Source organism: Prionailurus viverrinus, chromosome C1, assembly GCF_022837055.1.
Source record: "Prionailurus viverrinus isolate Anna chromosome C1, UM_Priviv_1.0, whole genome shotgun sequence".
Taxonomy (NCBI): Eukaryota; Metazoa; Chordata; class Mammalia; order Carnivora; family Felidae; genus Prionailurus; species Prionailurus viverrinus.
The window spans coordinates 148081200-148106752 of record NC_062568.1 but is presented as its reverse complement, the minus strand read 5'-3'; positions in this window follow the sequence as shown (position 1 = coordinate 148106752).

The window sequence follows — 25553 nt, the reverse complement described above, 5'->3', positions numbered from 1 at the left end:
GAAATGTTACCTTATAAATGAGACCCTTCTCTGAACCGCAGTCCTAAATTTACCACTCCTTTCTCCCCATTCTCTTCTTTACTTTTTCTCAATAGCATTTGCACCCATTTGAGAAACTTTATATTTAATTATTTATTTTGTTTATATATTATTTCCCTGATGTATTTTAGGAGCCATGGGAATAGAAAGTTTGGTCTAATTGGAACTCTTGACTGTTGGACCCACTGCATGTAGGACAGCACCTGGTCTTTAACCAAAGTTCAGTAATATTAATTGAATGGTTGAATCAATTAACCAATCATTAAATCCATCAAATCTGAATAGTAAATGAATATAGACCCTGCGAATGAATAAGAGAGATAAGATTATTGCTTTCTGGAGTTCACAGTCTAGGAGGAGAGATCATTAAACAAGCATCTATATGTATTATATGTATACAGACTCACATATATAGAAGCATGAAACAGATCCATAGAAAATTGAGCATGTTAGGGGCGCCTGGGTGGCTCGGTCCGTTAAGGGTCCGACTTCGGCTCAGGTCATGATCTCGCAGTCCGTGAGTTCGAGCCCCGCGTCGGACTCTGTGCTGACAGCTCAGAGCCTGGAGCCTGTTTCAGATTCTGTGTCTCTCTCTCTCTGACCCTCCTCCATTCATGCTCTGTCTCTCTCTGTCTCAAAAATAAATAAACGTTAAAAAAAAAAAAGAAAATTGAGCATGTTAGTTGCTCTGCCAGGGCTGCCTGCTTTAGATTTCTTTGTATTAGGGACCAAGGCACTTTCTGAAAGAGCACCTCACCTAAAAGAGCAGGGCATCAGGCAGATAAATACTCGTCATTAAGAAAGTTATGAAACAGTCCCCAAGACCACTCTCATTTCTGACATCACCTGCAGATTTCTGGGGTTCCCTAGATCACCCTCAGGTTTGATAATTCACTAAAAAGATTCACAGAACTCACTGAAAGCTGTTAAACTCACAGTTAGAGTTTGCGAAGGATACAAATTAGAATCAGCCAATGGGAAGAGAACTGTGAGGTTGAGTCTAGGAGAGATTCCTCTGTGGAGTTTCTAGTTGTCTTCTCCCAGTGCAGTCATGGATAGTGTCAACCCTTCCTAGCAATGGTATGAAGATATGCAGAGTGTCGCCAAACAGGAAAGTTCCCACAAGCCTTAGTGTCCAGAAGATTTATTGATGTTCAGTCATGTAGAGATGGTTGGCTACCTGCGTGACTGAATTTACTCTCCAGTCTCTTTGGTTGTCACACTGATTCCGCATAACCCGAAGTCCATACCATACATCACATTGTTATCATAGACTGTTTGATGTGGTCGAAAGCCTTCACATAAAAAACACAACACAACACAAGAAAACAAAATGAAACAAAACAAAATTTCATCACGCAAGAAATTCCAAGATCTAGGGGTCTACCTCTTTGGAACCAAGGACAAAGGCCAGACTTCTCTTTCAGCCAGGTAAAGAATCTTTACATATACACAAAACTCCACTTGTTTAAGGGAAATTTTCTTCTGAGTATAGCGTTTTTTTCTGTTTTTCAGATATTTTTCCTAGTCCAGTGCCTGTGTCTACCCAGAACCTTGACCGTTTTCTATAAATGCAACTCTCTTTATCTTGGCAGCTTCTTTTAATATCACTATATTCTCACGTAAGAATGGGAGCAGTCATGTTGCTATAAACCCTGTCATCCTGACCATAGTTGAGTGGAGGGTAATATCCAATTAAAGACCTTTCTCAGGACTTTTAAAATTGGAAAAAAGGAAAGATTGAAACTCCCCAATGCGAGGCAAAAGATATAAACCATAGGACTTCTGGTCAACAGACAATTCTAGTGGACATAGGCTCTGGAGCAAAGTTATGTAGCTATAACTTATGACTTTGCTACTTATAAGCTAAGCAATTGTTCCCATGCCTCATTTTTTCATCTTTAAAATGAAATAATGATAACATGTTGCTTCTAAGATTGTAACAAGTATTATATGTATTATATGCAAGAGAATTAGCACTTTCAATAAGTACTTTGTGTTAGCTATTGTTATTGTTGCCAGGAAAGATATGTGTTTACTAGAGGAAAATAAAAGCAGCATTCTCTCACAGAAAAAATGAAATACAAATAATTTTACAGATGAGTTTTATCAAATTTTCAAGAAGTATATCATTTTAAGTAATCTTATACAAAGATTTAGAGAATAGAGAATAAAGAGGCAGCCTAGTCTATAAGCCCTATATAACATTAGTACCAAAACTAAGCAAGGATAGTACGAAAACATGGTAACAGTCTAATACACCAATAAAAAAAAAAAAAAAAAGACCAGTTTGGGTTTAGCCCAAGAATAAAACTTCAGAAAATCTTTAAGTAAATTTACCATATTAGCTGGCTAGAGAAAGAAAATAACACAGTGTAGTCAATAGACATAGAAAATAGACATTTGCTAAAACTCAATACTCATTCCTGTTTTTTTTTAAATGTATAATAGGATAAAATATTTACATTATAGCAAATATCATTGTTGTGGCAAAAAGTATAAAATCAGGGGGAAAAAAAGGCAAAAATGACTTATTATCACTTCTTCCAAACATTATACTGAAAGCCTGGCCAACAAAATAAGAAAAAGAAATATAATGTATTAGGACTAAAAATAATAGGCAAAGCTGCTATTATACACATTATTTTATAACATATACATTATTAGAAATAGTAAGAAAGATTGACAAAGTGGCTAAATATGGGATCAATATGTAAAAATTGATTGCAGTTTGCTCCAATTAAAAATACCATTTACACTATCAACAAAAAAAAACCAATCCACTTTAAAATATATCATAAATTATGAAATTTTAATGTAAGTAAAAATTTTAATGTAATGTAAGTCTTTATGGAAAATTTAAATAGAATGATGTAATTCTGTCACTTCTCCTTAAAAATGATCTATACGTGTCTCCTGGGTGGCTCAGTCGGGTGAATGTTGGACTTCAGCTCAGGTCATGATCTTGGGGTTTGTGAGTTCAAGCCCTGCATAGGGCTTTGTGCTGACAGCTCAAAGCCTGGAGCCTCCTTCGCATTCTGAGTCTTCCTCTCTCTTTGCTCCTATTCCACTCTTGCTCTCTCTCTCTCCCTCTCTCTCTAAAATAAACATTAAAAAATGGACTGTAGATTCAATTAAATTGGACACAAAATCTCAAGAGAGTTTTCAAACACCAAAAATAAAATAGTCTCAGCTCTACTGGGACGCAATATAGATTAGCAGCAAGTAAGCTTAGCAATATCAAGTATTCGTGGGGTGTAGATCAAGTTACATTTTATATTTTAGTGTATCCACTTAGGAAGAAAAAAATCTACCCTTTATCAATTGTATTCCTAGGTGTATAATTAGAGAAACTCTTGTAAATAAACCTTGGGAGACAGAAACAAAAATATACATAGTTTGTAATACTAAAAACAAGCAAAAAACAAAATACTAGAAACAACCTACCTGAATATAGGGAAGATAACTGATAACTAAGATGAAGTTTATCCCCATAATGGAATATTTTTCAGTAATAAAAATTAATGAAACAAAAAGTGAAATACATTGATAAGTTTTAGAAATGTAATGAGGAGAGAAAAAAAAAAGTCACGGTAAATGACATAGAGTATGATGCCATTTTTTTGTAAATACCCCCCAAATATGAACTTCCTGTGCAAGGATAGTGCTAAAACCATAAAAAACGAGGGAATCATACTAAAAAATTCAGGATAGTGTTTACTTCCAAATGAGAGATAAAAATAAGACATGCAGAAGGAACAGACAATATATATGTGGTGGCAGCTAGTTTATTCTTATGCTTTATAGCTTGTATATGCTTACACATGGTCTTTCATGTGTTTCAGATATTTCTTACTTAAAATAATGAATAAAAATTAAACAAAAAGAATGAAGTAGTATGTGAATAATGCTTGCTACAAATAAAAGAGGGTCTATACTCTAGAACTATTAAAATCGCATCACGTAACTTATTTTTCCTATGCTGTTGACCCATGATGTTCTCCCTCTCTTTAAAACTCTTAAAGCATTTATCATAGTTATATCCACTTAGCAGGCAGCCAGTGAATATTAAATGGTGGCAATTATGACATTTATGCTTATCTTAGTTTCTGTTGTATTCTTTGGGCTGATGTTACCTGAACAATTTGTTCCCTCATTTAACTATCCTGGTGAGGTTGAATTGCAATGAGCCACACTGTTTTTCAGTCCATGTCAATACAAGTTCCATGATTAATTACACATAAAGAAGAACTTGCTTTTAGTTCAATAAATTACACATCTGACCTTTTTATTAAGAGTCCATATATTCTTTAAATTAAGCACCTTTAAACTAAGAATTACAGTGTGTTTTATGAGTATTAACTCATTGATTCCCATAACATTTCAAGAGAGGTTGTTAAAATTACGATCCTGAAATAACTTTAAAAATGTTCATTTTTATGAATATGTATAACGGAAGGAGATTAGTGGTCAGTTGTTACAGGTATATTTTCAGGTATTTTTAAAAATGTATTATTAACCCTTACAAATACTTTGTATTCAGTTAAACAAAGCAGTCTTAACATTTCTTGACAAACCTTGAAATTTTATATGAGTTTATGATAAGAAACGTTAGAAAACACCATCACAGTTTACTTCAATACTCAAAAATAAAATACTGAAATACTTACTTCTACAGGCAAAAGGGACCATACTCCTAGGCTAATTGCCAACATGTTTCTTCCTCTGTGTCATACATTCACACTTACTGTTTAAAAGTATGGGCTTTGTATTCAGAAAGCATGAGTTTGAATCTCACTTTTGCTACTTACAAATAATTGATCTTGGGTAGCTGGGTCTGGGTTCTATTGGGAAGTACAAAGATCAGCTTCAGAGTTCTGTATTAGCCTCATAGTTTTGCTATGATGATTAAATGAGATAATACATATCAAGCACACTTACTGCATGTAGCAATTTTCAATAAATGGGAGCAATTTGCAATCATTATTTTATAATAGACTGGCAAATATTATTGTGAAATTCTTCCAGCTGGCCTTCTGTTGATAATTGTTTTGATTAATAAGAAAATGGAGAAGTAATTTTAGATATAAAAATCTATCCTCCAGAATGAAATAAAATTTATCTCAAAGATTGTATTTAGGACCAACATAGATAAAATTGTGAAATAGGCAAATTGGGTCTCTATTCTAACTTTGCTTTCAGTCTTGCCATTCTTTTGATTTGTACCATTGACCAGGCCCTTGCTTCTAGTCCTCTTCCAAACATCAGCCACCCTTCTCTACATTTGGCACATTGTTACATCATGCAATAATGCACATAGCATGTATTCTTACATTAGCTAATAATAGCTGAGCCTGTGCAAGTATATTTAAGCTTTTGTATCAAGACATAAAGGAGTGAATCACTTAGGGTGAAATTATAGGACTAAATAGATCAGTAAAGGATAGATTCTCACTTTGAGCTGCCTGTTCTATTTCTATTTCCTGACTTTGGTGAGTAGCTAGGGTATATTTATCTGTACCTATGTTTGATGTTTGGAATCTCTTGGCCACTTAGTAAAGCTGTCAAAGTTATTCTGTCTGCAAATGCAAATGTAACTGAGTAAGATTTGGACTGTGTTCAGTTCCACTGACTCCCAATTTTTTTCCTATTTCTTCTTTTTACAAAAATTTAAAAACGTTTTATTTATTCTTGAGAGAGAGACAGAGAGACAGAGAGAGAGAGGGAGAGAATGAGCAAGGGAGGAGCAGAGAGAGAGAGAGAGAGAGAGAGAGAGAGAGAGAGAATCCGAAGCCGGTTCCAGGCTCTGAGCTGTCACACAGAGCCCAACACGGGGTTCAATCTCACAAGCCATGAGATCATGACCTGAGCCAAAGTTGGAGGCTCAACTGACTGAGCCACCCTGGTGCCCCTTTTCCTATTTCTTGTTAAAATGGCACCAAAACCGTGGCCACTCATAGCACTGGATCTTCTCAAAGTAACATGAGCCGCGACTAGAAGAGGAAATGTCTGTCTTTGTGTGCCCATTTTTGTGTTTCTCCGAAACTTTTCCAGAACCCTGCTGCGTATGGATTCCCCCTTAATGTTGTACAGAATCGCTTCACACTGCCATTCCTGAAGGGATGCTGTTCAGAGGAATGGAAGTCTCCCTTCCACCTTGGGCAGAGGCAGGGCTGGCTGCCACTAGGGGGAGCCTTTTATGCCCACCTTCTTGTCTCCCCATTCCCCGCCCTTGGCAGGATTCTCAAAGGATTTCTCACAGACTCAGGTGCTTAATTCATGTTTCTGTCATGGCATGTTAAACTTATTTTTATCATACCATGTCTACGTTGTATTCAAATTGAATATTAACAGTCTTGTCAACACAGCATGGGCTCCTGAGAGCATGGGCTGTGTCTTTCTTATTACTGCACCCCCAGAGGAGGCTTTTCATGTCTAATGAAGTGAATGAAAGACTGAGGGAGTGAATGTTTCCCCCTGACCAAAGCATGTTTCCATTCTGGAATTTTGTCATTTATCAGAGTTTTTTGTGCATATTTATCTCTAGAGCTCCTCTTGAACACATGCAGCCTTAAAATAACTCTTTCTGAACGTCAACAGCTTCTGATAAGAACAATGAAATGAAATAAAATTGAATTAGTAGAAAATTCTCTGCTGTTTAAGCATTTGGATCTTGAATTTAGACTTGTATTTATTTGTAAAACGTTTGAGCAGAACCCACTAGTGACACAGGCAGTCGGAGAGAATCAGTACTTCCCAGAAAATCAGCCAAGTACTCCCCCAAAATGTAGATGTATAAATGCAGAACGAAAAATGCAGGCGATTACTGACTAAATCAGAGTTAAATTTCCTTCTTCCCTAAGTTTTACCCTATGTATTCTGATAACTGTGTATTTTTTCACTTCTTCATCTTTTAAGTGATAGTTTAATTTCAAAATATTAAAATCCGTAATGAAATGCTTACTAGTTTTGTAGTCATAATTTCAAACTTGCTGACTTCCTTTGCGATATATACTGTAGTTCAAATGTTTCCTCTTAAATTGCTATCTAGTTCCTGATAAATTGCTGTGATAAAAGTGCTTGGTCTGGTGGGAAGAAGTGACTATTCGTTTTGCTAATGTACCTCACATCTGTCATTTTCACTCCTAAAATACTTTGTTACACTACAGAATATAAAGCTTATAGAGTAGGCCTATGAAGTATGTTTTCATTTGAAGAGTCACTATCTATGATGTAATTTGGAATACTGGAATGATTAGATCAGTCTTTTTTCTTTTCTATCACCACTAAGGAATAAGCTTGCTAAGTATAGAAATGTCAACTTTCATATTCCTTGATAAAATGAGCACTATTTCCAGGATTTATTTTAGACCCAGACTGCAAGGGTGGGGATTGATTCTTAGCACCCATTTATATACAGTTCAGTAATTCTTTGTGGTTGATAAGCACTACTTATTTTCTACAAACTTAGAAAAAGTGCATTTGCAGAAGGAAAAAATGTCAGGAAATGTGGGTGGTACCCTGTTAATTCAATTAATTTAAGACTGAGAGTATATAAAAGAAGGAAGCAGATATCAACTTTTGAAAAAGGAATCTACAGTACTTGGCATGGTGCTCATAAATAATAGGTATTCAAGTACCTTTTTAGTAAGTGAATGTTGAGAAATGGATGGTATAAAATGTTTTTTTTTTTCCAAAAGAAAGCTTTGCTCAGCATATTAAAAATATTTGGCAGGGAAATTCAGAAAAGAATATCTTTGTTAACAAAATATATTCTCTTTTAATCTTTCTTTTTATCAAATGACTCAGCCAAAGGAAAAGATCTAAATAAGATGTCAAGTGAGTATAGAGACATGAGTACAGTAAATCATCTTAATACTTTCAGCAAAGTATACATTTATAGTACTTAACCTAGGAAATATAAATAAATCAAGATGGAAGCATTTTAGAAATTATGTGAAGGTTGACTGAGACTAAAGAAATTGAAATATATATCTATTTAAATATACATGTAAAAGTATTTTTGTCTTTATATCCCACTGAGAAATTGCGATTTAGGCCAGATTCTACCCAGTCCAAAGTTTGAATGGTTGATGAGCCATCTTCATGAGTTACATAATAATAACCCAATATGTATGTATGTATGTGTGGGTGTTTTATAATATATAGACTGCTGGTTTTGAAAGTGGGATGTCGATACTTGTACTATGAGGCATTTTAGGAAATAAAAACAGGGACTAATCAGATCTGACAAACATTTAGCCAAGAAACAAAAGTAATCAAGAATTCATTCTGAAACAAGGTTTTACATAATATATCATCGTTAATTATAAATCACACCCAACCATATAGATGCTCTGAAGTCACATCAGTAAGGAAGCAGTAAGAAATTATTCTTTACATCTTTGTTTTGTCTTTATTTTATTTTATTTTTAAGTAAAAGAGAAGAGAGAGTGAGACAGAACCACAAGCAGGCTTGTGCTGTCTGTGCAGAGCCTGACACGGGGCTCAAACCCACGAACCACGAGATCATGACCTGAGCTGAAATCAAGAGTCAAAAGCTTAACCGACTGAGTCACCCAGGTGCCCCTGTTTAGTCTTTTAAAGTCTACTTTTGTACATGTTTATGTTATATTTAAGAGATTAATCCTGCATGGTATTATATACAAATATACATATATGGCAGAATAATAAAAAATGTAACGGATATGTGACTCTAATGACAGAATTTTGGAGGCAACTGATAGACTATAGAGGTTTGATGGAGCTTCAGAACCTGGGAGGGTTTAAGAAGAGACGTCAGGGAGCTTCAAAACTTCCTGAAATTGTATGCAAATCTAAGCGCATGTGGTGACCCATAAAGAGAGCCTGCAGAGCTGTCGTGACATTATCATGGAAAACAGTGACTCATTTTCACTTAAAAAACAACCACATGTTATCAATCCCTTATAGATTCGGAGTGAAAAATATTTAAATATATTGGGAACTAATATTTGGTATATATTAAGATGTTTGAATAAATTTTTAATAAATTGGATTCATTGCAAAATAAATAAGGCTTCATAGAATGATATAGGTTGCAAATATATATAATTATACCAACTGGCGGAAATGCATCAAATAACAGGTGTGACAACTGATAGCTAAAATGATATTTAATAGAAATTCATATGGTAGAATTTCATTTTTTCTTTTCCATTTAGTCATCAAAAATACATGATAGACAGTATAAAATGAAAACAGATGAAATGAATTTCCACATGGGTTCTGCCAAGTTTCATCTTCTCAGTGAGTCCTGAGGAAGTCCAGAATCCATTCCCACAAGTATGACTGGAATCTGCAGAATCTGTGAATTACTTCTTCATTCTGCCAACTGACAAACTGCTAAATGTGCAGGAACACGAGGCAATGGAAGGCAAGTTAGTTTATTAGGGTATCAGGATTGTTTTCCTTCCTTACCTCTCCCCTGCCTTTCCATTTCCCTTCCTTATCTCCTTGCAGGTCGCCCACTCTCCCTCCCTTTCAGTTTGCTTTGTAGTTTAAAAAGTTATAGTACTTTCAAAAGCTATGACCATGATATTTTATTTTCACAAATTGTGTAAGAAAAGGACACATTAAAATGCAATACATTGCTCACTATGTTCTGAGTTAAGAGACAATTTCACTGTACTAAAATAAAGAATGGAGTCCACCCAGGAGAAAGTTTTAAAGTTGCACTGGAAAAAATGAATTCTTAGCCAGTCATAGTCTCTCCTCAGTCTATATGCTAATAACCTTTGGCAGTTATATACTGTTACTTCCTGTCACTCAATCGAAAAATAAAATCTACAAGTTATCATACACTTTCTAATTGAGCTTATTGAAAGAAGCAAATAGTTTTCACTGTGTCTTAATTTGTGGGACCCATTAGCTACCTGCATTACATTGTAATATATTATTTTTCACAGGAAATCAGTAATAGGGCTTAAAGAAAATTTTCAAGAGTTAGCATTCAAATGTCTTTGACATATAAATGATACACAGTTGCTATCACTGTATTTCAAGTTTTATAAACTGCATGAAACTAATGACATGTTATAAAACATGGAAATTTAGAAATAGAACTATCATGATTATAAAATATTATGCATTTATCTTAAGGCAACCTCAAGAAATGATTACTTTTTTGAATCAAATAAATACTAATGTGAGATATCTAAAGGCAATTGGTATTAATAGTATTGACAGCATAAGTTCCTTTCTATTAAGTGAACTGATTGGCTTTAAAATAAAATATGAATATAATTAAAGCTGATTCTAATCAGCTCTAGAGGTTTTATAATTAGAACATGATTTACAAATATTTGAACTGAGAGAAAAATGAATACTTTTGAATATTATAATAATTATATGTATTTTTCAATTCTGATATACTTTTAAAATGCAATACAATGTACTAAAGAGAAGTGTCTAATACCTAAAAATTGAAACAATCATTTCCCCACTATTTGCTAAAATATTTAATGAAGAATAAACAAACAAGGTTAGTTTTCCTGCTTTTATGTATTAATTTTAGAGATTAGAATATTTCAACCTTTGTGTATTTTAGTCTATCCCTTAACTCATGGGAAATTTTATTGTTAATAGATACAATAAATGTATCTAGATGTTATAAATGTTATAATATATATAGATGTTATATATATATATAGATGTTATAAATGTATAAATGTTAATAGATGCTCTATGATCAATGATTTTTTTTCATTTTTGAGAGAATCTTTTCTAAGAATCCTGAAAGACTCCTTCTCTTGCAATGAAAAAAAAATCTGTATTCTAGCCCCAGTTGGGCATCTTATGTTTCTATCCACGGCACATTATGCAACTTCACTTAGCCTTTGTTTTCTTACCTGTAAAATGGGGATTGTACAGTCTGTCTTGGCTCCCTCATAGCTTTTTTTTGAGGAGGTGGAAGGTAGGGATCATTTGCAATGATGGATATGAAACAATGTTTGACTGAAAAAGTACAATCAACCATCTGCATTGCTATGTTATTAGTGATTTATAAAACTATGGATTTTTGATTGTGACAGCGAATGTGGAAGCTTATTGTTGGATACATATTTGGGGACCTAAAATCCAATCCATTTATTTTCCAGACCAAGAGAAACTGACTCCATGATTTGTTGAGTGACTGACTAGATCTTAAAATTCTTTACTTCGCTCACTTAATTATGACATATCAACTTTGTTAATTCCTTATTTTATTATTATCAACAGACTTCCATTAAGGTTCAGTTCTCTGATAAATCTAGACATTTTATCTGGCTTATGCAGGGTGGTTTAACTACCAAAAGTGCATTAAGATGGGATGAAAGTGTATCTGTTAAATCGGGGTTAAATTTGGGGTTAAATGGGGTTAAATTACCCACAAACACTAATGATCACCATCCGCAGAGTAATCTATTATATTCATATAGAGCTTTATTTGGCAGTATACTTTACAACTTGAGTCAATCCTCACAAAAATGGTACAAGATAGAAATTTTGGAGAGTGCCAATGTTTTCTCCAAAATTCTTCATGCAGCAAAATTGTTTTTTGTTTGTTTGTTTGTTTGTTTGATGTTAAATTTACTGATCTCCAACAACACAATAAGTTAGAAACTGAGTAGTTTCAAAGTAAATTAATTTAAAATATTGAAATATCATTTTATAGGTATACTGCAGTGTAATTAAAATATGACTTATTCCTGTCCAGAATCCAATAGTGTCTTGTCTAAATGAATTTCCTAGAAGTTGTTCTTAGATATGCTTAGCTCCTGCATATTCTCAGTTCTATCATGCCGTGTTGGGCCTTAAATTAGGTAGTTCCTAAAGAAAATTTTGGCACAGACATGACACTATAAAAATGAAGGTACTGTTTGGACACCAGAGAAACTTAATTTTGGAAAAGACTAAGAACTTGACTCTTTCTGCTTTTATTCTTTTATTAAATTTAATAAAAATTTCATCCTTTAGATGGGCTGGGTGGACTTCTCTACTGTTGCATTTGAATTTAAAAAAAATTTTTTTAATGTTTATTATTTTTGAAAGAAAGAGAGAGAGACAGAGACAGAGACCAAGCAGGGAAGGGACAGAGAGAGAGGGAGGCACAGAATCAGAAGCAGGCTCCAGGCTCTGAGCTGTCAGCACAGAGCCTGACATGGGTCTCAAACCCAGGAACCCTGAGATCATGACCTGAGCTGAAGTCAGATGCTTAATCGACTGAGCCATCCAGGAGCCCCATCTACTGTTGCATTCGAATGATGTTTTATGAAATGCTAGCTTGAGAGCAAGTGGAGTGTTGTTATGGGAATTATATTAGTTCTTTTTGTGATTTATTAGAACACCTGAAAATTTTTCCTGCCCACTTTAAGGTACACAGCATTTGTGGATTTTTGCTACCAGGAATGGTTTTGACTGTGTAATAAGAGATATACAGTTGCTCTCCTCTATCCATGGGGAAAAGTGCCAAACAAATGACAGGTATGACACTAAATAAATATTCACAGCATTTGAATCCTAAATGATTTATTTTTGAGTAGCAATCGAGTTATGTTGTCAAAAGAAATGTCATTCTGCGATGATGAATTCTTAATCTTTGAGTTTTTCCTAAACCCTTTCCTTTTCAATCTGAATTTTAACTTAAAGAGATTTTTGAATGCGAATAAAAATGTGTCCAAATTTATTATCGGGGTCTACGTTTTACACATGATTTTCTGAGCATAAGTTGTTTTTAGAGATCAAAATGATGGTGGAAAATAATTTTCTCTTACCTATTGCATAGCGAAGTAAAAATAAGATTATTTGTTATGACAAAATACCAGCAAGTGTAATCTCATAACATTACATTATATTTAACTGCTTTGTTTAACTGTGAGTAAGTTTTGGGGCTATGTATAAAATAATTGCTTAATTAATTCTTTAAAAGGCAAAGCAATCTTTTTGTAAAAACTGCCCTTTCTAGATTTTTTACATGAATTTGATCATGACTAATCATTTCATAAAAAAAACTTTTTAAATTTTTTTTAATGTTTATTTTTTTTTAATTTTTTTTTTCAACGTTTATTTATTTTTGGGACAGAGAGAGACAGAGCATGAATGGGGGAAGGGCAGAGGGAGAGGGAGACACAGAATCGGAAACAGGCTCCAGGCTCTGAGCCATCAGCCCAGAGCCCGACGCGGGGCTCGAACTCACGGACCGCGAGATCGTGACCTGGCTGAAGCCGGACGCTTAACCGACTGCGCCACCCAGGCGCCCCAATGTTTATTTATTTTTGAGAGAGAGAGAGAGAGAGAGAGACAGAGAGACAGCCTGCACTAGTCGGGGAGGGGAAGAGAGAGGGAGACACAGAATCTGAAACAGCCTCCAGGCTCTGAGCTGTCTGTCAGCACAGAGCCTGAGGCAGGGCTCCAACCCCTGGACCAGGAGATCCTGACCTGAGCCGAAGTCGGACATTTAACAGACTGAGCCACCCAGGCATCCCCATAAAAAAACTATTTGATGTAGTGGACATTTTAAAAATCGAATGTGATAATTTTATGAGGAACTATTTCATATTTATCTGTTTAAGGAATCAGATATATTTCTGATAATAAGTGATTTGCTTTCATGCTGTATGCGGTAAAAACAAAATGCTATGTTTTTATCATGTGCCTTGGTTATAGACTATGAGTTTGCTTTGTTTTGCTTTAATAATACCGAGTTTCCTATCAGCTGCTGAAGAATGAAACGAAACATTTTTAGAGTGGTATAACATTTAGGTGTTCTTTATTAAAAGACACTGCTGTTCCTCAAAGTTTCAATACTTTCAAAAGAAATCAACACAATATATTTTTGTAGACATTAAATACAATCTCTGAGTGAGCAAGAAAATGCTGCATACGGCAGTGTCTTAAATGGGAAACTCTCTTGCTGTCGTGTTTCTAAAAAGGAGTCACAGCTTGCATTTAAAAGTCTCTTCAGACAGCTGAGGATATTTTCAGAAATATATCATTCTTACAGTTCTGAGAAAGTGTTGTTACTAGTTCTTTGGAAGAGCTACCATCCCAAATCTAAATGACTCGTGTAGAACACACACACATACACACACACACACAAGATTTAAAATCTTTAAATGATGATTATCATCAAAAAGTATGTTCAGGAAAAGCTATTGTCGGGTTATAAAAAACTCATGATCTTTTCTCTGGAATAAAGTCTAGAAAGAAAAAACGATCTAACAACTTTAAAACATTTCAAGAAGCAGCAAGGGCAGACTATGTTACAATTTTTGTTAAAGTTTATAACAAGAACAAAGACAGATGGTGTAATTTACTATATAATTATAATAACTTATGCTTATATGATCCATTATGGTTTCCCTGCTTTGTTTCCCAATTAGGCATCTCATAGCAGTGCTGTAAAACAGTGCAGGGAATTTTTTGCCTTTTTCAGATGAGGAAACTATGTTCAAAACTTTGCCTAAGGGTTAAGCTGGAACTTAAACCCAAATCAGAGCTGAGTATTTTTTTTCCTCATAGTACACTCACACACATTATTCCGTTCTTAATTTTGCTTTCAAGTTCCTTTCATGGAGAATGAGCATGCGCAATGGCCCGAGGTCCAGCTGGTATGCTGCTCATTGAACACACCTGTGCTTGATCTCAGGGTCCTCATTTGTAAAAGAGAGGCTTGAATTTCACACTCTTCTTTAGCTACTCCCCACTCTCCCATCTAAATGTGAAAATGATTTTCAACCCAGAAGGCACACAACCTTTATGATCAAGGGACATTGTAGATATGAGATATAGAGGAGTCTCTGAGATTTTCTAAGGGCCTTACGTAAATAACGGAATAACAGAGGTGCGAAGTCATGACTGCCTGATAATTCTTTCAAAACTCTTGGAGAATGAGAGTTTCAAAATACCAAGGAAAAATGACCTCATGGCCAAAAGGAGATTTAGAAAACTCTAATTTGGTTGATTCTGAGAAAAATTGCTAGACAGTTAATGTTTGTGAGCGTTTAGAAAATAAGGTAGAGTGATAAGAGGGGCAATGGTCTTTACCAGTAGGCATGTTAAATTAACTTTTAAAAATTACAATACAAGACTGGCAGATTAGTTTATGTGTGTGTGTGTCACCATGGAATAACTTTCTTGATGTCCTGTGGTCAAGATGAAGAAATCAATGCAGGCTAGATCAAATTCACGTTAGGTTGACTTTTAGGAGAATAAGCAGCCCTAAAGTGTATTGACTGACAGTTCAAATTAGCCTGGTAAGAGATCTCTAATCTAATCGACCATATGTTATGGTTAACTTTTTTTGTTTGTTTGTTTTTTTAGTATATATTTTTACCTGTTACTTAGAGATCTGTTTTAATATTGGTATTACGTCTTCCAAAAATTCAGTCTTATATTTGACCTTCTGTTTAATGAAGAAACAATCTTTTAAAATATTGGTCGATACACCTTGGGCATCCCAGTGAGTAGTTTTTGTTACTGAATCAGTATTTTCTCTTTAAAACATCCAACGAATTGTGCCTCCTACATTTATTGCCTTGATCTGGCTTGGTGTCAGAAGATCTCTGAGAGATCTTTGATGAATATTGCTAAATCTTTCTAGGGTGTAAATGTGTTGTCACAGCCATGACTTTAATTTGGTAGTAAATTTACTGTTCCTCTCCAAAGCAAACGGACAAAACATTCCATTTATTTGACTAAATGGAGATAATTTCCTTTCTCTTCTCTCAAAATACCTGCTTTTGATTTTTTCCATTAAATAGTTACTTAATTTTTTTAATGTTTATTTATTTTTGAGAGGGGAGAGGGGCAGAGAGAGGGGGACGCAGAATCTGAAGCAGACTTCAGGCTCCAGGCTGTCAGCACAGTGCCTGACCCAGGGCCCAAACCCACAAGCCGTGAAATCATGACATGAGCTGAAGTCGGATGCTTAACCGACTGAACCACCTACGTGCCTCTAAATAGTCCTTTAATTTTAACAGCCTTTCCATATGGAGTTGTATTTTACATATTTTAATTGCATGACTGAAGGATTAAAATTTGGGCGTAGACTTTCAGAAGAAAAGCAGTATGCACAGGCTATCTGGAGTGTTTCAGGAGAGCAGTATTAGATGTACCCCAAAACAAAAGGTTTCAACCGATGGAGAATTTGACTTTTGCAATATTATACCTGGCATTGGAAACTTTATTTCTCACCAAGCCAGCGTATATTACTTTTAAAGATATTTGTATGAATGTTTTACTGATGTGTCTTTATGAAGAAAAGAGTCAATAGCTACATTAATGCTAAGCTCACTTGAATGTCCCATTGCCTACCCTACTTTGTAATTTGTAGTATGGAGCCCAAACAACGGTAATCTGCAGTGAAGACAGTCGTTTAAGATATTTTTAAAAGTAATAAATAACAAAGAAACTAATTTTAAAAGCAAAATGTGAAGTTTACTAATCTAGCAAAACTTGTGCAACCTAGAGATTTCAATTTGACATCAACTTTGTCGCTGGGGATTAACCATGAATCTTTAAGTAAGTTAATATGAAGTGTATGTTGTTTGTGAAATATCCTTTATGTGCAAAGGTATAAGAGCACAAAATAAGTATTACTTCTAGTTTATATTACCATATCTTTCGTTGTATGAGCTTCTATTTTAAGTGGCTGATCAAAATTAATGTGGTTCTTCTACCCAATGGCATTTATTTTGGTTATAAGATTAGAAATGTAAATTTGCAATAAAAGAAGAAAATAGGAAGCTGGTTTTAATGAATATTTTACACATGACTAATTAACAGAATCCCCTACAGGAATTTGGAAGTAATAAGGAATTGACTGAAAATAAATTAAAAATTAATAAAGGAGTCTCCAAACAACTTTGTTTATGAACATTTAACAGTTGCTTTCTTAGTTATGAATATTTCAAGCTGTTTTGTTATTCAGCATGTATTATTCTTGTAGAGTTCATAATTTTAGAGGTGATTAGACAAAAAGGGAGTAACACACAAAACAAAATGTCTTAAAATGATAAAAACCCACCTTGGGAAAACTTGCTAATGGAAAAATAATGGCTTAATATTCATGATTTTTGTCTAACAATACCTGCAAAATGGGAGTCTGATTCCATATAAGGATCATAAACCTTGAAAGGAGTAAAGGAAAACCCAGCAGTTTGATTTCCATGAACAATGTAATTGCTTTTGGAGAAGAAACTTTTGAGCAGAAGAAAATGCTTCTTTTTGCCAAACATGTTGAAAATTAGTTTAAATGATAGTGATTCATTCTTGTGTGTAAATTGTTGAGAACGTCTTTCAAGAAGGTATATCATCAAATCATCTTTCTTCAGGTATATTTAGTCTGAATTTATTTAGGTAGCTAAATATTTATGGACACCTCCCCTCAGTGTTGGCAAACTAAAAGCATAAATTGAAGAACTTTAGCTACACTATATCAAAAGACACATTTTTAAGCAACTTCAATTTATTCCCAAAATTGAAAGGGAAGAATCAAACAGAATAAGTGGCAATGATTCCTTCTACTTATCATCTCTTGATGGAAACAACACTGAAGGACTTTCAATTGTGCTCTGTACATAAAGGGTGGAATATGTTTGGAAAACATGCTGTGTAAAATAAATGTGAAATACACCTTTCAGATATACACAAATTATCAGTTGTATTCAGATGAACAGATAACATTTTGAATGGTTGAATTAACACACATGATAATAAATTCAAGTATTGGGTAAAAAAGAAGCAGTTATAAAGTTACCTCAAGGATAAGTCATCAATCTCTTGCAATATTAAAATCTCTTAATATAGTTTAAAAATTAGTAGATGTACTAGAAATATTTCATGGGAGAAAATAGACATATGAGACTGTTGTAGCCCTGAGAGCATTTCAAGAGAAAAGAAAATTCTATTACTAAAGTTAGATATATCAATGTTCTTTAACATTCTTCCAACCCTGAAATTCAGTAATAAAAAATACCTTTTTTGGTTATAATATTACTTTTAACAGGAAAAAAATGTTTCCTACGTCTCCTACAAATTCCAGAACCAAATTTTATTATAAATGCTCTTATGTAAAGTGTTCTCATTACCATTAGTTCAACTATCAATCTATCTACAAGATAAACATTTCACTTCAAAGAGAAAAAAGAAAGCTTTCTACTTCGTATTGGTGATCAAAATCTGAACCACTGATACCTTGCGTATTTCTTACTGTAATTTGGGATTTCAACTATAGAGTGATTTTCTTCTGAAAGATAAAGAAGCAGAAAGACTTAAGTCAGCATGATGTTGTGCTTCACATGAATAGATTGCATTTGATCAGAAATGGAAATGTTGAAGGGACAGAGAGGAGAAAACCAAGAGAAACAAAAAAAGTGGTATGAGAGAGGGAGGGAAGCAGGAAGGAATCCTGCCTTTACCTACTGGGAATCAGATGTTGTATGTATTATATGCCAAGATCCTTGGAAATAAATTCCATAATACTACATAATGGTACTTTGCTTAGCCTTCTTCCTGTAGCCAAAACAGAATACAGCAGGAGGAGCACTGTGTTTTCCCTGGTGATCTCATTGTACTCCTTTACTTCTCCTTCTTTTCTTTTTTTCCTCTTTCACTCCTCCCCTTCTTCCTGCATTTTTCCTTTCCCTCCCCCCCTCCTCCCTCCTCTTCGTCCACACCTTCCTCCTTCTTCTTCCTCTTCTTTCTCTCATTCTTTTCCTTTCCCCTCTCACCGTCATTCTCCTTATATTTTCTCTGGCATATTCCTCAAACTCAGAGAAGTAGAATTTATGATTAAAACTCTAGAATAAATTTTGTATTTTGAAATTAGCAGGCAACAATTATAGGCTCTAAATAATATTACTATTAAGAATTGTTTTTCTCTCCATCTTTAAATAAAAGGCCAAGACATCTTACTTTAGTGTTGATCTTGTCATATGCAAAAAATTTAACTTTATCAGAATATCAGTTACCCATGAATGAAATTCACTAAATAAAATTTGCTTCAAGAATATAGATGGTTGCAACCGAGTCATTTAAATACTTGTACTAAATTTGAGTTCAGATATTCATTTTGTTGCAAAAACAGTTAATGATATAAGAATGTATTCACCTGCCAACTTTTTTATTAGCTATAGGACCAGACATTCCAATTTTATCATTTATGAAGTTTGGGATATTGAAAGAAACCTAGTCTTCAGGAGCAGATACATAATGTAATCTAAAGTAGAAAAGAAAACAACTTGAAACTCTGGAATTGCAATTTTATTTGTCATTGCTGTCACTTTCATATTATTCCTTCCTTGAAAATATATACAGCTCAGTGGGAAAGGGAATGGAACATGCAGGTTTATGATTTTCCTGAACTCCTAAGCCAACAACAAGCAAATACAGACATGCAATTAAAGTTATATTTATTTCAAAAGATGAAAATTAAAGATAACTTCTGATTCTAGAATGAGCCAAGGTCTATACAATACCTTGTGGGTGTAACTCTTCATTCTTGTAACTGTTTCAGGGAGTCAGTATTATGGTGGGCAAGTAGCTTCTTCCTGAGTGTTTTAATGATACCCTCATGCCCTGAAAGAATTAATGATCCTTTTCAGTTAACAATATATCAGGGACTCTAGTGAAAGAATGGTTCAAACATGGGCTCAGTAGGCAGGAAACCTGATTTAGTTTTAACACCACTTCTAATGCGATTCTCCAACTCTGAGTAGCTCAGTTAAGTGACAGTATCTTAGTTCCTTAGTCCTCTCACAGGAAAAACAGTTGCCCGGATGATTTAAAATAACATCATTCATGGGGCACCTGAGTGTCTCAGTCACTAAACATCTGCCTTTGGCTTAGGTCATGATCTCACAGTTCATGGGTTCGAGCCCCCAGTCAGGCTCAGCACAGAGCCTGCTTTGGATCCTCTCTCCTCTCTCTCTCTCACTCTCTCTCTCCCTCTGCCCCTCCCCTGCTCTCTCTCTTTCTCTCTTTCAAAACAAAAATAATATCCTTCAATAATTATTGTTTACTAATGAGACATAAAAAGGATTGTGTCAATTTTGTGTGATTTTTCTGTAAAGAAACTACTGGAGAATTCCCCATGAACCAATGGGAACTGCTCTGTTTATTGACTTGAAATTTCCTTTCTAGGTGGTGAGAATTGGGCACGTGACCGTGACTGCTTATGCTAGTGTCAAATGGACTGATAAAGAGTTGAACAATGAATGATTTTACTTTGCTTCCAACAATATCAAAGGCCAAGAAATACAAAACTAACTATTTTCCAGGCAGCATACGTCCGGAAGGATGGCATTTGATAACAGGTGCTAGAAATGATTGGAGATCATCATGTGGAAACTTGCCCATTCTGCTTGTAGGTGCCTGTTCCTAAAAAGCCACTACATTCCTCACCTATACTTGTTTATGATAGTCTTTTCAAAAGTATTTGAACACCTTCCAACTAATCTATTTATAGGCAGATATTTACTATATTTAGCAGGTATTTACACGCTTATTTCATTTTAAAGCCCAGTAAAGAAGTAGCCTAGTCTTCTTAATTTGCATATAACAGCCATTTATGAAATGCCGTATTTTAGAAGTTAAAGTATGAGGCTTTAGAAAGCCAATAACAATCATCTTTCATTCATGTATAGTATTATAGAAGCTAAGTAAACAAATGACTTTCCTCATCTCAAAAATACTTATGTATGTGATACATAGTGGAATTTTTGGCATATGGGACGTGTTCAAAATTATGTTGCTTCTTACATTTTTGTTTTTTGTGAGGGTTGGGGGTAGTAAGAAGAAAATGGTGCTGTGATTGGAATTATTAGCTCTACAGAAAAGATGGTGGACTTCAAGTATTAGAATTCTTTCAAACCAAAACAAAGTGATGACAGGAAATCCTTCCAGTCTGATTCTACATGGTACTTCTTGGGATTAAAAAATTTAAATAATCATTGACACAGTTAGCTGAAAATAGCACAGTCATTTTGTGACAATTTCAGACAGGATGTATTTGCGCTGGATAAGTCAAAGTTACTATTTAATCCAACTTCTTTCACTAAGAAATTACCAGATTAATCTAACATCCTTTCACTAAGAAAATATTTATAACTTATTCTATGGCCATGCAGGAGTGAACAAGACAGTCAGAACTTCTGCTCCCCTGGAGCTCATTTTCTAGTAAGAGAGACAGTAGATAAATAAACCAATAAATCCATTAATAAAGGCAGCGAAGAAAATAGAACACAAGGTGTGCATGAAAGTTTGACAGGTGCTGCTAGTTGCTTATTCACTCTTCCTTCATTGCTAACACAATACCACTGCTCTTCAAGGTGGCAAGAATTTTACCTGTTTAGGCATCCTTTGCAGCTAATGGTAGTCATGACACCATTCTGAATAATAAGATTTAGAAAGACTTCTGAAATTTCTGGGACATTTTTGCTGTCCTTATTCAGGTGTGCGCCCTCCTCTGCCATTTACTTCTTCGCTGGAATGCAAAAGTGATGGCTGGCACTAGAGAAGCCACACTGTGACCATGTGAGAAAGACAGGACAGTGTCCTGAATTAACTTTACCAATTGCCTACTTATTTCTTATGCATGAGAAAAATAAAGTATTAATTCAATTAAGCTACTCTTTGAGTTTTCTGTTGGTTGTGGACAAATGTGAATCATACTTTACACAGAAATGATGGGGGATGATTAGTATATACTGGATAGTTTAGGGAGGCATCACTGATACATTAACATGACAAGAAGTGGCGATGGCCATAAAAAAATGAAATATATGAAAAAACATTCTAGGCAGAGGGAAGACCGAGTATTAGATCACGTGTCAATCTTGAGCTTGACCAGTGTTGCCAAAGTGTCATGAATTATGATGAAATTCTCTGTGACTATGAGGTAAGTGGTTAAAGGACACTGCCTAGTAAGTACTTGGATAGAAATTGGTTTTGAGAAGGAGGTATGTAAAGCAATGATATGGAGAGGGAAGATGCATGGAAAAGGAGAGTAGTTATTTCTTTAGAGAAATATTGCCTTGAGTGGTCAGCCAAGCCACAGATCAGAAGCTGATGAGCTTATCCTTTATCACATGCATAAGGAGTGTAAACTACCAATTATTCTTCTACTCATGAACTGGTGATGTATGTCTTTTCATGTAAGCAGGCAGACAATATTTAATTTATTTTCTTTCTTCCAGGAATATATTATTTCCTATTTGAAAGTGGCCTACATATTAGGAATTTCATGTTTAAGAGCATATTCTATTTATGTCCATTTATGAATACAAACAAATCTTATATCAGAAATCTAAAAGTGAAGGTTAATATCTGAAATTCAAAAATCAAACCGGTATCTAAAAATCTACTTGCAAGTGAAGCTACTGATACTACCTTGTCCAGGTGTAAACTCTTACACTTTATACTCGTGTGACTATATTCTTGTTAAACTGGGTCTACATATTTTGGATCCAGAGAAACGTGAATTTACAGAAAAACAAACACGAGTACTGGAGGGAATACCCAATTTGATGTCAAGAAATCTAGATCTGCTAATGTGGAAAAAATGGCAAGCTTCTGTTGGGGGGATTCATGGATTACAGCAGTTAACCCGATCTTATTGAAACTTTGGAGCTACAAAACAAAATATAATTGGGGTGCCTGAGTGGCTCGGTCTGTTAAGCATCCAACTGCAGCTCAGGTCATGATCTTACAGTCTGTGGGTTCAAGCCCCACGTCAGGCTCTGTGCTGACAGCTCAGAGCCTGGAGCCCGCTTCAGATTCTGTGTCTCCCTCTCTCTCTGCCCCTCCCCCACTCACACTCTGTCTCTCCGTCTCTCAAAAATAAATAAATGTTTAAAAATTAAAACAAAAACAAAACCATCATCAAAGAGATCTAGATTTTAAAACAAGTCATTGCTTTTTCAGGAACACTTGTGAAACTCTGTTGAATTGCTAAACCTTGTAACCATTCATTTACTATAATTATTAGTTGGTGTCTTTGCAAATTTAAATGTTATATATTATTGTTCTGCTTTTAATATGAAAGTCTACTCCTTTTCCATTTCCTGGAGTAAAGCCGTTAAATACCCTTTCCCAAATGATTTATAAATGCAATTTGTTTTTAAATAAAAGTACCGTGGTACAATGATACAAATTATTATCACTAAAGCTTTTAATTAAAACCTAAAATATGTGTGTCACTGTTAAAGAAATTAAAATTTCCAGAGCCTTAATAAGAAAAGCTATTTGTTAAGGGGTCCTGAAGCAATTGTGCTTTTGAAGATAAGACCTAAAACGGCTTCAGCCTGGCTTTTTTTTTTTCTTTCCTTTTTCTATTTAGCTTCTGAATCTTTCTTCCATGGAAATTTTTTCTATTCTTTGTGTGGAAAAGCACCAAGGATGTATCTACCTGGAAGGGAGGACCTTTTACAAAAACTTAGGAAAAAGGGTTCAGATGAAAATGTGGAGAGTTGCCCCAGAAACTCTGGCAGCAATTCCAAAAAGACATGATTTTTTTAAAAAAAGAATCTTAAGGGATTTATCTTGAGGGATTTCATGCATTAAACTGTAGTATAAGAGGAACGATTTTGTACAAACTCATCAGGGTGCAGTGTAACCAGCAGTATTAATAGGGACTTGATGCTACAAGAACCTGCAGGTAGTGGATGAACAGCTGGGGAACAGTTTGACTCACAGATGCTTCCACGTTGGTAGGGGCCTGTGGTGAAATTCATGGATGTTTTACAAATAACAAATCCATTGCCATTCCAGCTGTGCGTTCTCAAGCTGCAGATAATGGTGGAGGGTCCTTATGCCAAGTGCCCCAGAACTAAAACAGAATGGCTTGTATAACACAGAGCCCGTGCCAGATAATAACTTTTCCTCGAGAGTCAGATCATTCATCTGTCAATATTGAAAGCCAAGGTTCTCATTTAACATCATAGTGAAAAGGCAGACTACCTGGGATGCAAATAGGAACCTTTTCCTTTACTTGAGTTTCTGCCTTACCCTTTGTATTTATCAGGTGTGATTCCTGAATATTTAAATATACAGAGATCCCCAGTCCTCTCTAGGCTCATCCCTTGGCAATTTGTTAAGGCTTAGGGTCTCAGCATAGATTTTCTTCACTGAATAAAGCTGTGTGGAAACGTGGACTATGCCAGTTAAGTGAGTCCGGCAAGAAATAACCAAGCAGTATGAAAACCATTATAATGTTAAGGTTCTGGCGGCAATTTTGAATTATTCATTACCCTTCCCCCCTTTACCCGGCCGACATATGGTGCTGTGTGGGTGTTACTTTTATTAAGAACCGGAAAATTTTACTAAAATACAAAGCTTGCTTTTGGTTTTAAATCCTTTGCAAATATCCAATCTAACTTTAAAAATATGCCTAGTACATTATCAAAAGTTTAAGATATCTCATTGCTATATATCATTAGGAAATTTTGGATTATTTCTTCTATAGAAAGGCAAGAAAAAGAAGAAGTTGGGTATCTGGAAAGGTTGGGTTGAGTCAGTGACTTGTAAAGCAAAATGCTTCTACAAAATATCATTAATTTTGAAAGACTAATGTTTGTGTTCATTCTCATGAAGAATATTCAAATGCGACAAACTATAAAGGTGATGATGGCTTTTAAATGCCATGAATAATTTTAAGAGCATATCCTATTGTTTCCTGCAAGTGAACTTGCAAAAATTTATTTCTTGTTGAAGCATTTATTACTTTAGTTTTGCCCATGTACTTACAGGTGCGTTAATCAATGGATGTTATTACATGTATCCAGGAAGGCGATTCAATCATTTGAGGGTGACTTATTTTACTTGGGGTTAATTTGTAGGCAGCTCTGGAGCTATATGGCTTTAAGGAGTTACTGAAGGTGACAAAATGAAAATTAACAGCTTTGGCCCTGTATGGCTATGTTACATAGCTGAAATGGAACAAAGTGGAAATAAGAGGTTATTGCAATCCCCAAGATGGACTTGGCTTGAGGCATGTCAATGTGCTTTGGGTTTTAGTGTCACTGCTGGCGGCTACTTTTATGCAAGCAGATCACAGAAAACCTGTGAACCTAAAACATGTGAGTAAAATGATTTTCCTGGAAGGAATTGTTGATGATTGGCTGCATCTGGCAATTAATTATGCATTAGCATTTTAAAGTGCAAGTGCTTTACCCATTGCAAGAGAGATATAAATACCGATGATATAGATATAGGTATATAGATTAGATATACATATAGATATAGATACAGATGTAATTTGTCTCTCACTGTCATTTTGTAGTTATTCCCATTTTACAGTTGAGGACGTTTGTGGTTCAGAAGAGTTAAGAGACCTACTTACATTCCTTGTTTCTTCTCAGGCGTAGAAATAGAATGATGAATGCCAGGGCCATTGCGATGATCCAAGCTAGAAGTAACGAGACCTTGAGCAATGAGTGTGTTGCAGAAGACAAAAGATAGTGCCCACATAAAAAAAAAAAAAAAAAATGCAAGCT